General features: G+C 39.2%; 1 long non-coding RNA gene across 2 annotated transcripts in view; it reads right to left on the reverse strand.

Annotated features, from left to right (window-relative positions):
- The window catches only part of LOC114060913, an 11,551-nt gene extending 1,187 nt beyond the window's left edge, over positions 1 to 10,364 (reverse strand). Inside the window, exons 1-4 of one of the 2 annotated variants that reach the window (XR_003572002.1) lie at positions 10,271 to 10,364; positions 10,053 to 10,145; positions 4,700 to 4,812; positions 3,285 to 4,162 (exon numbers count right to left, since the gene is read on the reverse strand). This is a non-coding gene — a long non-coding RNA (uncharacterized LOC114060913). Of the gene's footprint in view, positions 1 to 3,284; positions 4,163 to 4,699; positions 4,813 to 10,052; positions 10,146 to 10,270 lie in introns of those variants that run through there. The other variant, XR_003572003.1, reaches the window with a different exon arrangement.
- Positions 10,365 to 14,549: the final 4,185 nt, after the last annotated feature.

A 14,549-nucleotide genomic window follows, 5' to 3' on the forward strand; every position in this document is an offset into this window, starting at 1 on the left:
AAAAAAAAAAAAAAAAAAAAAAAAAAAAAAAAAAAAAAAAAAAAAAAAAAAAAAAAAAAAAAAAAAAAAAAAAAAAAAAAAAAAAAAAAAAAAAAAAAAAAAAAAAAAAAAAAAAATTGGAGCACTACCTAGGAAGGTAACAGACATAACTTTCTGTATTTGCTACATTTCAGGGCAGATCTGACAGCATCAACAGGTTAATGGCCAAAAGAGCAAAGTGCTAATTAAACCAAGAGCTTGTATGTCAAACCATTACAGCAAATCTGTATATTTACTGTACCATTCCTTAAAGCCAGCAGGCTAGACTGGGTTAAAGGAAGAGCAAATCCTATCATTTCACATGCCTGATCAAGGTACCTTTATATGAGTACTTCACTATTTTCATCCACAGAAGCAAAATAATCTCTTCTACTGCTATTAAAAACTCATAAAAGAACCGATATTCAAATAAAAACACTCAAAAGGAAAACAAGTTACATTTTAGAGTTTTCATATTAAATAAATTCTGTCCACCAAGAAGAATCAATGAAAGCAAGCTCACAGAATTTGAAAGTAATAAACTGTAATGACTCCAAGTTGTTTTGTTTTGTTTTTTTAATTTTATTTTTCCTCCTAGTTACACTGGAGTCAGAAAACTTCCTTATTCTACATTAAGGAACAACTTATCCAAGGTAACTTCTTTCTGAAAAAAATAAACTGAGCTTTTAATTATGACTGCATTTAGAATGCTTATATAGAACTTTCCTAACCTTCCTCCAGAGCAAAAATAGTTAAAATGTTTTAATTAATCCACTTTTCCTTGAGAAATATTTCCTTTAAAATGTTTTTAATATAACTCAACATTGGTTGCATCTTTTTTGACAGATGGTATTTCCTTAACAGAGAATGCCTCAAATGGTTTATGTATAACATTCTTTCTAAAATTCATTTCCTTTCTGTGTAAGAAGTTAATACACCAAGAAAAAAAAACCAACAGGAATGCCATGTGGGATATAACAGTTCTAGAGTTTTGCTTTAAATCAGCCAAGTAATGTTTTTGTAGAAATATTATTAACTTGAAGCTTAACATTTGGAAAATGGAAAAATACTTGCCCACAACTTTGCTTCTCTCCAGATCCCATTCCAACATGAACTTCACTTTTATATTCTACTCTTCAGTGCATGTCTGGTGGAAATCTGACAGATCTTAGTAAGGTTCAGCTTAGGGGAGAGACGTTAACTAGATGGTTGGTTTCTTCTTAAGAACAAGTGACTGACACTTCTATAACAAGTTATCTCCCAAACCAGAAATCACAGCTCTTGATAACTTCACTCTAAACATTAAAATCACTCAAGACATTGAAATCAGCAGAAAAGCACAACAAAATCTTTCTCAAAAGAAGGGCAGACATTGAGGTCTCACGGAAGATACAACTCCTAAGGGTAGGCCACTCCTCCATACTAACACCAAAACACAAGTTATGAAGAGCTGGGAGACTTGAACCAGCTGAATGCATAAGAACTGAGGTTCCACATGACAAAAAATCCTGGGAAATGGAATCTTTACAGAACATTGAGACCAAAGGCACTTGCTCTGCAGTTTGTAATACTGTAAAGGTTCTTTCTGTAACCCTGTAAAGGTTGTAAACCCTTAGCTAAACTGCTGGAAAGCTACTGCAGTAACAGCAGTCTTTGAGTGATGAAGAAATACCTTCCCACAATTTCCCTTTCCTCTTATTATGAGCATTAATTAAAATATTATTCTATATAATTAATAACTAAGTACTTAAAAACTTAAGTACTCAAGTAAGTACTTACTTACTAAGTCAATTTGCACTTACTAAGTACTTACTAACTGTAAGCAACTAATTAATATATTAGTCTGCCAGATCAGATAAATTTCAGTACTGCTGAAAATTTTCATTCTAAAATATTCTGCAGCCTATGCAACTCTATGTACAACAAAATTTTCAAATTACTATTTTCCATTTTTTGGGCATCACCTAGCCAGTATGCCAATTTGTGATACTTCTAGTAAACATCATCATCTGTGTAAAAACTGTACACAGAGAATCCTTAGCACTGAAATCCAAAGCTATGACCAGAAAATCTTGCTAACACGTGACTGAAAGGATCAAGCTTTACTAAATCCTCTAAACTCTTCCTAAGGTTCTTTCTTCACTTAAAAATAACTGCTATTAGTACGTTTTCAAAGATATCAACTGCACAAGGGTGATGTGTATCATGCCATATTGTTCTTCAGTAGACTAGCCTACTGCAAATTACTTCAACAAAAACCACATCATTTCAGCTATTTTTCCCTTTAGACAGAATATAACATGTATTCCTGTGTTATCAACACCACTTTCAGCAATACGCCTAAAGTGACCACCCAAGCCATATTTGCTTCTGCCTATACCTAATTTCCATATTCCATAACTACAGAGCCATTGTCCCAATTTTACACATCAGTCATGCCTCAAGGTCCTTCGATGACCTGCTGTAATAAGAACACACACAAGAAAATAGCTCTTTGACCCTTGACATCTTTGCAGGCATTTGTCAGTCAAAAGCTATTAAGGTGGTAGATAAGATAAACATGCTGCTTTTTTACTCACTGTCAAAATCTGAATGTGTTATTCAGTACAAGTATTGTCTTAGAGTGTGATTCTTTTTATTGCTTAGTGGAGCTGACACTGTCCAACATCTCACCCTGTATCCAACAGAGGTGCAAAACTAAATGCTTCTCAATATTTACCAAAAAAAAATAAAAAAAAAAAATCAAGCCTCTTTCTTCAGAGTACAACTGAGATACAAAAGGTGCAATGTCTAACTTTAGTACAAGTAGAAATATTCTTCGAGATATGTTTTTACAGAAATTATCGTTCCAAGTAAATCTGAGAAACTGGCATCTAAAGATAGAACTGTTCATGACAAAATAATGAAATATCAATTTTGTAATGAATAGTAGACCCGTGGAAATAGTGGATACTGTAAGGATTTAATTTAAAACTTGGTATTCAAGTGAAAATTCAAACCCAATGTTCCTAATAAAAGAACACACTTCTCTGAGCAAAGCCATAATTTTGGGAGAGACACACCCTTTGTCACTTCCAATGGTTAGAAATAGACGAGTCTGCAAAAGATTTGTTGTAAATCACATTGACACATGAGTATTTTTCTAAGGAAACTCTAGTGCAAAATCTATCCATCTGATGGAGAAAGCAAAAAATGCAGCAAGACCAATCCTCTTCTGAAACAGTCTATTTCCAAAGGTTAGAGAGATTAAACACAACCAGAACACTACATTCCATCTTCCTAGACAGTCTGCGATTATTTAAGAGAGATTAAAACAAACCAAACACCCCCTTTCCCAATGTGAAATTCATGCCAATTCCCAGAACATTAACTGTTTCCACTATCTGATGATGAATTACACATAAATAGATCACTGGCAGTGCATCATTTTTACTTGTCCCAGCACAAATGTACTGACCTGGGCAAGAGACCTTAAAAGAAATTGCTAAAACTGTTTTATTTTTATGGGAATTCACTAGTTAAGTTGGCAGATTAAGCATTGTTTTCACGTGGAAGAGGGAAGACCAGAAGAAAGCTATTGTCTGTGCAGGAGGCTGAAAGGAAATTATTAGCCTTACCTTACCAGAATCTATGAGTTGGTTCAATAACCTTGAGTGTATTACCTCACACTTTCTTAAAACACTGTACTCAAGAAAAAGATGTTTTCCATGAGTGGAGAGTTAAAAAAAAAAATTAAAAAATAAACTGGTTGCCAACAGACTTAACAGGTAAGTATTTCTTCTACTTGTTTTGCTCTTTGAAAAACCTCTTGTAGTTTTCCAACTTTGTTAAAGCACCTAGCAGAGACTTCCCTGGCGCACATGGTCTCCAACTCCAGCTGCTACACAATCTCAAAAATTTACACAGCAGAACTAGAAACAAGCTCCAAGTTCTGACCATAGCCTGAAAGCCCATTTGCAGCTTGGCTCACTTTGAAAAGTTATCTTCCATGGATCAGCATGTAGTCACCACTGTCTCCTGGCTTACCACACCAGAAGAGTTAAAAGCTGTTTTTAAACAAGCACAAAGCATTTAACTGATATTCATGAGCAGAATGCTTGAGAAATTCCCACTCTATCACATGAATACTGGGGAAGAGTTAGTCCTGTTTACAAGAAGAAAAAGTTGAGTGAAATTAAAAAGTGTTTGTTTCACTTCAGTTTCTTAAAAGACAGCACAAGCTGCTGCAATTAGAAAAAAAATGGTACGCTTTACCAGTCATTAATAAATTTGTTATTGCTTATTCTTCCTGTAGTACTAAGAGCTTTTTCAAAACCATTGTTCTTGGCATTTTAGCAGATCACTAAAGTCACAGTGACAAATGTGATCCTGGTAGCATGATCACATTTGTGATCTTGAACAGATGCACGATTACTGTAAGTATTAAAAACTAGAAGGATCTAGTCCTTCTAGTGTCTGAATAATAAGGCATCTGAAAAACTAAGTGAACTTTCTCACAGTTCCATGTCCAAACTAGGACAGAACTTTTTTTGACATTATTTTCATTTGAGAAACAGCATATCAAAGGTAACCAGCACATCTCCTATAAAAACACCCTGCATTTCATATAATGGAAATCCACAGAACTCATCATTCTCTTACATTTGTCCTCACATTTCTCTGTAAAAGGAATTCACTCTACCTGTGATCAGAAGAAATGGTCTATTTGAAAAGAAGCCAATGACAGATTGACTCCCTTGATCTCTGAACACTGCCAACAGGAAAACTTTCTGGGTACAGCAAAGACCTTTTCTCCTGCATTTGGGTAAAAAACAGTGATATAAGATTGATAAAAGTTTTGGGGCTCCTTTTCCTTGTCGGTTTTCTTAATATTTTTCTAGAAACTGAAACTACCAAATGTTTAGCAGTAACTCAGAGAGTTGTAATAGTCACCTGACAGACACAATTCAGACTCCTTCCCACTTCTGTGGGGGAATTTATACAATGCTGACTATCCTGCACACAAAGCTTTACACTTGCTATACATCTATTTACAACTTTAACTCACCAACTGGAAATGGTAACTATACCCTGCCTGAAGATGTACACGATGACCATTGAAAACTTCAGTAATCTCTAAAACAACACTTGCAGGGAAGTCTGGAAAAACAGCAGCATTTTCCTTTGTTTTGATGTTTTAATTTAGCTGCTTGATGAGTGGAATTTACAGTTTCTTTCTGCACAGCTACCATTCAAATTTCAGGAGCACAGCATGAAGCGCTTTCAGTGGTGTTTCTTACAAAGAGACTACAAGTATCATCACATTTGAGCCTGTCTATAAACATTCTTTGCAAACAAATTGCAAAAACACTTCAAAATCATTAATCGGCTAAAACCCATTAATTTCTGCATACATTTTTCTACATAAGTTAAATCACATTAGTAGAACATACTTTTTAAAAGATGGCTTGAGCTAATTTTAAAGATGGTTGGAAAAGTTTGGCCTACACTGATTAAAATCTATACTTAAATGAAAGGAAAATTTAACCACAGAAACTGTGCTCATTTTAGAAAAACAAGCATATCACTGCCAAAGTGCTGTCCTAAGTTTAGATTGCTGTCTGACTAAAACATTATAATTATGAGAAACTGAAATGGATTTCTAAATGTTTCAAGATGAAACAGCCATTGGGTAATTTGCAAGATATGCAATTATCTTCTGAATTCAAACACATAACGCTAATAGTTGCTCTGAACAAATGAAGGTTGTAGATCGCTGCTTGTGTGAAGATTGGGGAAAATCAATGTTAAAACATCAATACTAACACTAGATAAGAGTAACCATAATGAAATCTAAGAGCAAAATTACCAAGTGATGTGAAATTAATTACTTAAAGAATTTTCTTTGAGGGAAAAAAAAAAAAAAAAAGGCTTGGAATCTTTTATCTATTGCTTCTGTCTCTCCAAGAGCTGATCAAGCTGAACAGAGGATTTTCAGCACTTTTATCACTGTTAAAACTGCACCAATGGTCACACAAGGCATTTCATCCAAGCTCCCACGTGTAGAGAGACAGTGACATTTTTACCTTCAAATACCAGAGACGATCTTCCAAATAGATTTGAAGGGTGATATAACATATTTTTTGTTACTTCACAATTAGCATTCATATTTCATTATCATACTGACCATGCAAAAGTTAAAAGGAAAGAAAAATTAAATAGAATCACACACTAACCCCAGATCTGTTTGTTAATTTCTTGAATAACCATTGTAAATTCCAGTTCCTTTAAACAGTAAGTTAAATCTTGACCCGCAACAATCATCAGCAGTTTGATGCAACAAACAGGTTTTCAGAAAATCAAAGTCCATTCCTGTTTAAAAATCATGATTGCAAGTATTTGTCAGTACCTGCACTGCCTTTCATTGTTTGTCTTCAATTTAGCAAGAAAAACCAATGCCTTGGCTGTGTTTTATTTCTTGGTCTCCTTTAAAAGCCTGAATGTTTGGTTGTCTTTTGACTCTTCCGGCTACAACCAAGTCTCTTATTTCACTGATTTGGTGAAAGGGGTACAAAACAATCTGTCATTCATATATGAAAGCACTGAGGAACTGTGAGCATGTCTAGGGACACAGCAGTTCACAGGAACACCATAAATCAAACTGTAATCTTATAAAGGACTACAGAAATTTTTCAAAAAAAGATTAATTCTCTTCCTCCAAGCAATGTGTGGTGATCCACATAACTGCTTCATACAGACTCTTAAGGCAGTCTCTTCATTTAGCCTTCATGGCACCTCTGAAGCTGCCATCAAAAGAGAAGAGCAAATAGAGTTATATTTCTCTCAATCGTAAGAGATGTTGATGCCTTAAAAATAACAAAACCATTGTAAGCTTAATGAGAAAGCACCTGAGATTAAGCAATACTTTCAGAACCACTAGAATGAAAGCAATACCTGCTCCCTTGATACCCAAAATAACATCAATAGCAGATTTTATACTAGAGGATGCCCAAAACAAGCTCCTCAAGAGTCACAGGAGTTTCAGTATCACAGATGCAAAATCTTGGAAAAGCATGCTTAAAACCAAGAAGGTGAAAAAAAGCAGGGGGGAATCACCTAAGCCTTTTGTCAGATTAAAGACAAACTAATTTTCTCAGACTCAAGAAAGAATAGTGTGTGAACATAGTGCAGTAATTAATTTTGTACTGACAAGCAAAGACTCTCGTAGTTTTTAATGCCTAAGCATACAAGAAACCCTAATACAAAACAAATCAAATTAAGTAAATTAAATTCACTTTATCAAAAAAGTCCAAGTTCAGAAGTAAACTAGCTCAGCTAAGAGAAATGAGGAAAAAGGAGAGACATCTTGTCTGTGTTTCAAGATTTCTGCTAACACAGCTCTCTTCCATCTCACTGTGCCCTGTAGCAGCAGCAGCAATGGACTTCACAGTGCAGAACTGCCTTTCTGGAGCAATTTATTTTTTTTGCCAAGTCAACAAATAGTAAATTCAAACTGCAAGCCTTTGCCCAAACTCAGCTGGGACCTGTTTCAAAAAGGCAACTGTCTAAAGGTTCCATCTCCCTCCCTCTTAGCTCTGAGTGCTGACCAAACACCACGCACACAACACAAAGAAGCCAGCTCTCCTCAGGCCATTTCTCATAAAACATTAAACCAGACTATGGAACTCAATACCTCACACAGAACATGAAGAATCTTGTTTGTGTGTTCTCAGCACCACAACCTTAAGAAACAAGGGAAAAAGAAAGGGGCAGCCCTGAACAAGACTAAGTGGAGAACAGGAGAATGAAATAAGGAAAGGAGGACAAATCATTTGTAAATGATGACTAGATGGGAGGAAAGCATAAATTGACACAAAAACTCTGCATGTCCCAAGAAGCTGGAAGAAGCAGCCAACAAAAGTAAAAAGCGTGTTTTGGCAAAGCAGAGTAAGGGGTAGCAGCACACTGAAGGACAGGACAAGAAGCAGGAAAGAAAAGAGGCATATGAGACTGCCTAGACAAAAATTAAGGGAAGGAAACTATAGGGGAAAGTCTTGGACAGAATCAGATAGGAAGTCAGCAGAAGGACAAGAAGATTTACACCTGAGGCAGTTCATATGATTAAGAATCTGGCTTTACTAAAAATAGCTGCTGAAGAAGTAGAGACGCTGTAGGAACAAATGAAACATATGCCACCTGAGCCACTCAGAAAGGGTTACCTGATACAGCAAATCCTAACACCACTAAAATCCTAAATCCAGCAAAATCCTAAATCCTGCAAATCCTATTTCCAGGTGGGTGTGAAGAAGACACCTCATTACGTTTCCAATTTTCTTTTCAGATTGCTTTTGTGAAGAGGGCAGGCAACTCCATGAAAGCAGAACTCATCAAGGCTGAGGAGCTGGACCATATCAGAATCAAGGTTTCCCTGCACAACTTCAGTGTCGCTTTTACAGCAGGGTACAATATTATCTTTCCTTCAAGATTCTGCCCCACTGACTGCACATGGTGGGCCAGCTCCTGAGACTGAAAGGCGGCTTTGTAGGTGATTTGCCTCTTTCAGCACAGAAACACTTTGGCAAACAGGGAGCAGACATAAAGACTCTGGAAAGAGTCCTTCACAGGTTTATACTCCCTTCACTCTTCCCTCACATTCCCTACACACAGCTGATTTTTTTTTTTAATTGAAGCTTTTCAGAAGTTTTAAGTACAGTTCTGATTTTCTGAATGACCAACTTGAGATTTGGTTTCTCAAGGTACAGTTTCACATTGTACTTGACCCACAGCTGGTTTACATTAGTGCAGAAGGAGAAGCAGCTTTCATTCATATCAGAGCAAACACTCCCCAGAATAGCTTCCATCTGACAGAAAGCCATCCCAATAAAACTGTTAGATCAACTGTCCCCGAAATCATCCAACCACTAAATACACTACAAAGAGAACAGCAATAACTCGTGGCCAGCGATGGCAAAGGAGTGAGACCACACTCCTCAGCTGTAGCCCACACACTGACCAAACTATGTCTTCATGTGTTAAAGTGCACCTTGATTTGCTGAGCAGTCAGACAGTACAGCTCCCACTGAAGTTTTGCATTCAGAGCATTAGATAATACTGTAAAACATTATTACAAATTCAATCGACTCATTTTAGATTTCCGTATTCAATTTAAGACATACTCTGGCTTTCTGTTTCCTACCCTCGTTCCCTCATTTTGTAAAGCAGGAAGGCGGGTGGGGAACCCATCTGGTAATCTTTGTGTTACAGTGGAGTAAGTTTATGCTTGAGAAATGTTAAAATATTGCTGTATCTATTATTGAAAAGTCCAATTTGTAAAGTAAGAAGAAGGATGGGGGGTGGGGGGGACACCCATCTGTTAGCATAAGTTTATGCTTGTGAAACATTAAAATATTGCTGTGGTATCTCCTGCTGAAAAGTCCAATGGTGCAAAAGCAGAGCCTGGGTGGTGTCTTGAACAGAACAGCCAGGTGCTATGAAGTAAGTGAGATATGGTGATACTTTCAATCAATAAGCTAAATACACTCCCCATCAGTGTAGTCCACTCTGTGCACTGGCATAAGCAGAGATTAAAAAAGTCCAGTGACCACCAAGAACAGTGAATACATTTATGCACCAGCGTGAAGCTGCACACACAGTTTAACTCCACTATTTATTTTTAATATGCACCTCCTTTGCAGACGCAGTTATGTCTTGAACAGCCCAGTTGTGCAAAGCTACAAGCCTTGTTCTGACACTTGCCCTGCACTTCTTACACAAGAGACCATTCAGGTCAGAGTTTAGCTTTGCCAGAGGGCACAGCGAGCCCAGACAGTGGCACACGCCAACACTAACGGGAAAACTGACACAGTAACCAGGGAAAACCACGCAGCTACAGCTGGAAAGAACCTGACTTCTGTGTACGTGCAGTTCTAAACAAGAGACTCCACTTTTCCCAACAGAAAAGATGCTAAGGATGAGACTTTAGCAACAGGCCTCCGTTTATTCCTTCGGATGCAACAGAAACAGCAGCACCGAAACCGAGGTTTTGGGTACCGTACACGTCTCACACACACGCAACGCCTCCGCAGACAGGCTCAGGGGCTCTCCTCCATCGCCGCGGCTCCCGCCCTCCTACACCGCGGCCACCATGCCTGAGGAGAGACGGGAGGCGGGTGAGAACGAACCGGAGAGCCCAGGGCAGCGGCGGAGCCCTGGAGCCGCTGCCGCTGCCACCGCCAGCACCGCGGCCCGTCCCCCCGCTCCTGTCCTTCCTCACCTGGGATGGGGCAGCGCCGCGGCGGGGGGAGCTCAAGGGGCCGCCGCGCCGCCGCCATCGCCCATCGGCGCCAGGGCCGCCGCCATGTTCGTGCGGCCTCTGACCCGCACCACTTCCGGTCATGGCTGTCACGCCGTTGCCATGGGAACAACTCTGGACCGGCCTCCCTTAAAGGGACCCCGCGGGGCTGTCCCGGGGGCTGTGGGCCCGGCCCGCCTGCAGAGGGGGGCTCAGAAGGGTTTTTTGGGGTACACGGAGCCGCGGTGCCGCTCCCGGGGGTTTGGCGCTCGCGAAGGCAAAGCACTCGTCTCAATCTAGCTATGGCCTGAAAAGGGATAGTGATTCATCAGCCCCGCGGCGCTGCTTGAAGGGGAAAACCCTACTACTGTTTAGCTGTGGAATTTGTCATAAAATAGCGTGTCGGGTCTGAGAGCAGTGGAAAACGACCGTGGCATGATTTCCACTGCCGTGAGGAGATGATTTCTCTTAACTTTCCCCTGAAACGGGGTGTATTTTCAGCTTTTATTGCACCGCCTTTACCGCTGCTCTCTGTTGATGCAATTAACCCCTTTATACTCTTTCCACTTGTGTGTTTTTATGAGTAAACAAACGTGGTGAAACCCTCAATCCAAGCGAGGAAACTCCAGGAGGCTTTAAGTAAAGTTTTATGTTTGTGGAAAGCCAAAGTGAGTCCATGCCTGGCTGACAAGAGCTGTTGGAATAGGACCAAAGCAACCAGACCTCTCTGACCCTACAACAGTTTAACACGCACAGACAAACATGCCCCTCTGCAAAACTACTGTAAAGTGCAAATACCAAGGCAGAACCTGATTCCATACCCATTTAGGGATATATTGCCCCGCAGTCACTCCCCTGGTGGGATCCCTCTTTTCCAACGCACTAAGTTTTGAGAACAATATTGTCTCTTCTGATGTGCCTACCATCATCCAGTGAGAATCTATTGCCTCAGAGACTACCTTTGCAGAGCTGAGAACCAGTCATCAATGTGATCAACACCTGAAATACAAACAAAATGAAACCACAAAAAAAAAAAAAAAAAAAAAAAAAAAAAAAAAAAAAAAAAAAAAAAAAAAAAAAAAAAAAAAAAAAAAAAAAAAAAAAAAAAAAAAAAAAAAAAAAAAAAAAAAAAAAAAAAAAAAAAAAAGGGGGGGGGGGAGAATGAACCTTTGGGGAAATTAATCCTGAAAGTCATCCATAAAAATGTTGGAAATTCCATTCCACTCTCATCCCTTTTCAAGGGATCTTGTTTGTTCCTTCAGCCTGGACGAGTAGGGACTAAGAGGGGAACTTGGCTGTTGCCTTCCGCTGGTGGAAGGCTGTTGAGAAAGTGGAGCCAGGCTCTTCTCAGAGGTGCACAGCAAACAGGGGACAGGCATTGGTCCCACGTTTCAGCAAGAGAAATCCCAATTAGTTAGTAGGAATTCTTCAAAAGAAGAGTGGCCAAGCACTGGAACAGGCTTCCCAAAGACCTTGTGCAATCTCAAATCCTCAAAAAAGTGAAAGTACCAATAGCATCCCAAATCCTTCAAAATGACTTAGCTGAAGAGACAAAGACAAGACCCTGTTCAATCACACTGCCTCTTGTGCCAGGAGGCTATTTGTTGGGTGATTCACCTCAGCTGACTTGTGCTAACTAGGAAACAGGCATTTAGTCAGACTTAGTCACCAAGATTCCCTCCCCTAGGCAGCTCCAAAAAGTGATTTATTCCATTCCAAACTGTATGTCTAGAACAGCTCAGCACATGGTGAGCAGAAATGGCTCACCTTGGGATCAGTCTTGCTGGTGGCATAGCTAAAGCTTGGTGAAATGAATCCTCACTGGTGCCTCATGAAAATAAGGACAAGAGGAAGGCAAACTACTGAATTTTAAATAGCTAAGCATAAGGACTTATGATGAAAGACATAACACTGGAAGAATGTCTCCAAGGGTAACATGAGTTGTGGGCTGTCAGCTATAGACTTGTGGCCAAGCTCCTGGGCAGTCTCAAAAATTTGAATAGAAACAGGGCATCTGCAGTGATGACATCTGATTTAGGCACAACCCTACAATGCTAAATGGAAAGCTGTCCCCAAATTATTACTGCTGGTGTCTAGGAAGGTGAGTGGGTGAAACTGCAGTCATATCTGTGAGTGGATTTGGTGTTTGTAAAGTAGGGCAGTGACAACCCTTTTCATTATTTGATAAATTGATAATAGGCAAAAGTGCATAGGGCTAATTGTCTGAAGCTCTCTGTATGATAGAAATACGTGCTAAAATGGGTTAATGAAATCTTGAAGAAGATTTTGTTAGTAAAGAGCTAAGTAAGGAGCTTTGGCACTCTGTACACCAGAACACAGTCCAGAATCTTACTGCACACCTCTCTCTAATGCTTCCAGGGTGACCCTGGACAGATCACTCTCCTGTCAGTATAGTAGGAATAACAATACTTTCCTCTTGTGGAGAGTGCTCTCAGGAGACAGTAATCAAAGTCTGCAATTTTATTAGAAAGTGTGAAACATTATATAGCTCTCCTTCTTACAATGCCAACACCTGGCTATGCAAACTTCTAGTTAAGATATTTTACTTACAGCTGTGGAGAAAACAATTTAGTAAGACAGACTGTAACAAGTGTGTTTCTGTTTTCCTTAAGCACCCCAAAGCAATTTAGAACTGTTTGTAGATAAATCATTTTGCCTATCACATCGGCATGCAGCCAGCTGAAGAAGAACATGACATCTTTTCAGGCATTCCCCATAGCACTCTATTAGAAAGTACAAAGGCAAATTTAATTTTCAGTTGCAACAACGCAGGAAAAGTAGATAAGCACCTTGTGCTTTACACTCGCACACTTAACGCTGAACTTGTGTGAGGTGAGTTAGTGTAACCATTTTGTTAGAAAGCAAAAAGTCTGCTCCAGAAAAATACAGGCATTCATAATGCCCCTACAGTTTTTGTGAAAGTGGAAAGTACAATTTCTACAGCCAAAGACAACAGTGAGGGGAAGAAAAGAATGTTCAGTATTCAGCAAAAAGGAAGAATCCGGCTGACTGGAAATGTATGTGCATTTTAGAAGGCTTTGTTAAAATAATATTAAGGTACTGGCTTTACCTCCACAAAAATAATGCCATTTGACACTGAAGTCAAGCTTTCAACGTGTTTGAAATAAAACAATATAGATTTAATTTAGCCACAAAACAATTCCTGTGGGGAGAGCTGGAAGCAGAAAGGCCTGATTCCCAGCAGACTTGCTCCCTGTGTCCGTCAGCCCACCTCCATCTCTGCTGCATTAATTTTGTCTCCTTCCCACACCACAGACATCTCCACAAAGCAACAAGCAAGAGGTGCAGGTTGGCAGGGCAGTACCAGCTGCCAAGAGAAACAATAATGTTTGTTCAGTTGGGGCATGAATTTAGTTTTTGCTCCTCTGTTGAATTGTCTTTATTAACAGATCTTGTAGGAGTATGAGACTTTTGCCTTTCTGCCTTTCCACCAAATTTGAGTGAAATTTGTCAAAAAGTTTCAAAAGATTTTGGAGAGGGAGACTTGTAGCCACACTAAAAAGCAGCATGGCCTCATAGGTGATACTGATGTGAAAAAACAGGCTGAAAAGCTCAAAAGTTGACTACAATGTGTGTGTGGGGTGAAATTAAAAATTATTGAAATTTTTGAAGTTGTGCTGACACCTGAGACATGAAAAATGAAAACAGAAAATTATGCAAGTGGATTATCCATCCACTGACAGCACTTGGAAACATATGGAAGGAAGAATTTAAAGTGTTGATAGCAACACAGGAAAAAGAATTTTTTTACTGTAGCTCGGGTAAGCTTTACAAAACATTTTTTAGTTGTGTTTTTTAGTAGTGGGACCTCTCCATTCATCTTGTGTTGGCATAGCTCAGCTGGATGACAAGTGGCATCACGGAGCTCTGAACAAGCTGCTAAGAGAGGAGACAGAGAAGAGGGAAAGCATTTGAAACCAGTGTCACCACCAACAGCAGTACGCCTAAAACATTTTGGGTTTTAATCTCTGTTGCTTAGTTCTGTGTTTTACTTTTGGACTAAGTCCCCTTGGGGCCTGTGTCTGAGCTGAGGGAATGATAGACTATGTGGCACCCAAAGGAAAGAAAAGATAAGCAATATGGAAAATATCTTTCATCTTCCAGTCACGCCTCCCTACAACTGCCAAAAAACAGCAGAAAGATAACCCGTGTTCTCCTGTTCCTTGGAAAAGCCTTAATCACTTGAATAAAGAGACTTGCTGGGAGCTCTTGTCGCTAA

The sequence above is a fragment of the Empidonax traillii genome, unplaced genomic scaffold (genome assembly GCF_003031625.1).
Source record: "Empidonax traillii isolate 1590-97213 ecotype Southwest subspecies unplaced genomic scaffold, ASM303162v1 scaffold297:size655095, whole genome shotgun sequence".
NCBI classification, from domain to species: Eukaryota; Metazoa; Chordata; class Aves; order Passeriformes; family Tyrannidae; genus Empidonax; species Empidonax traillii.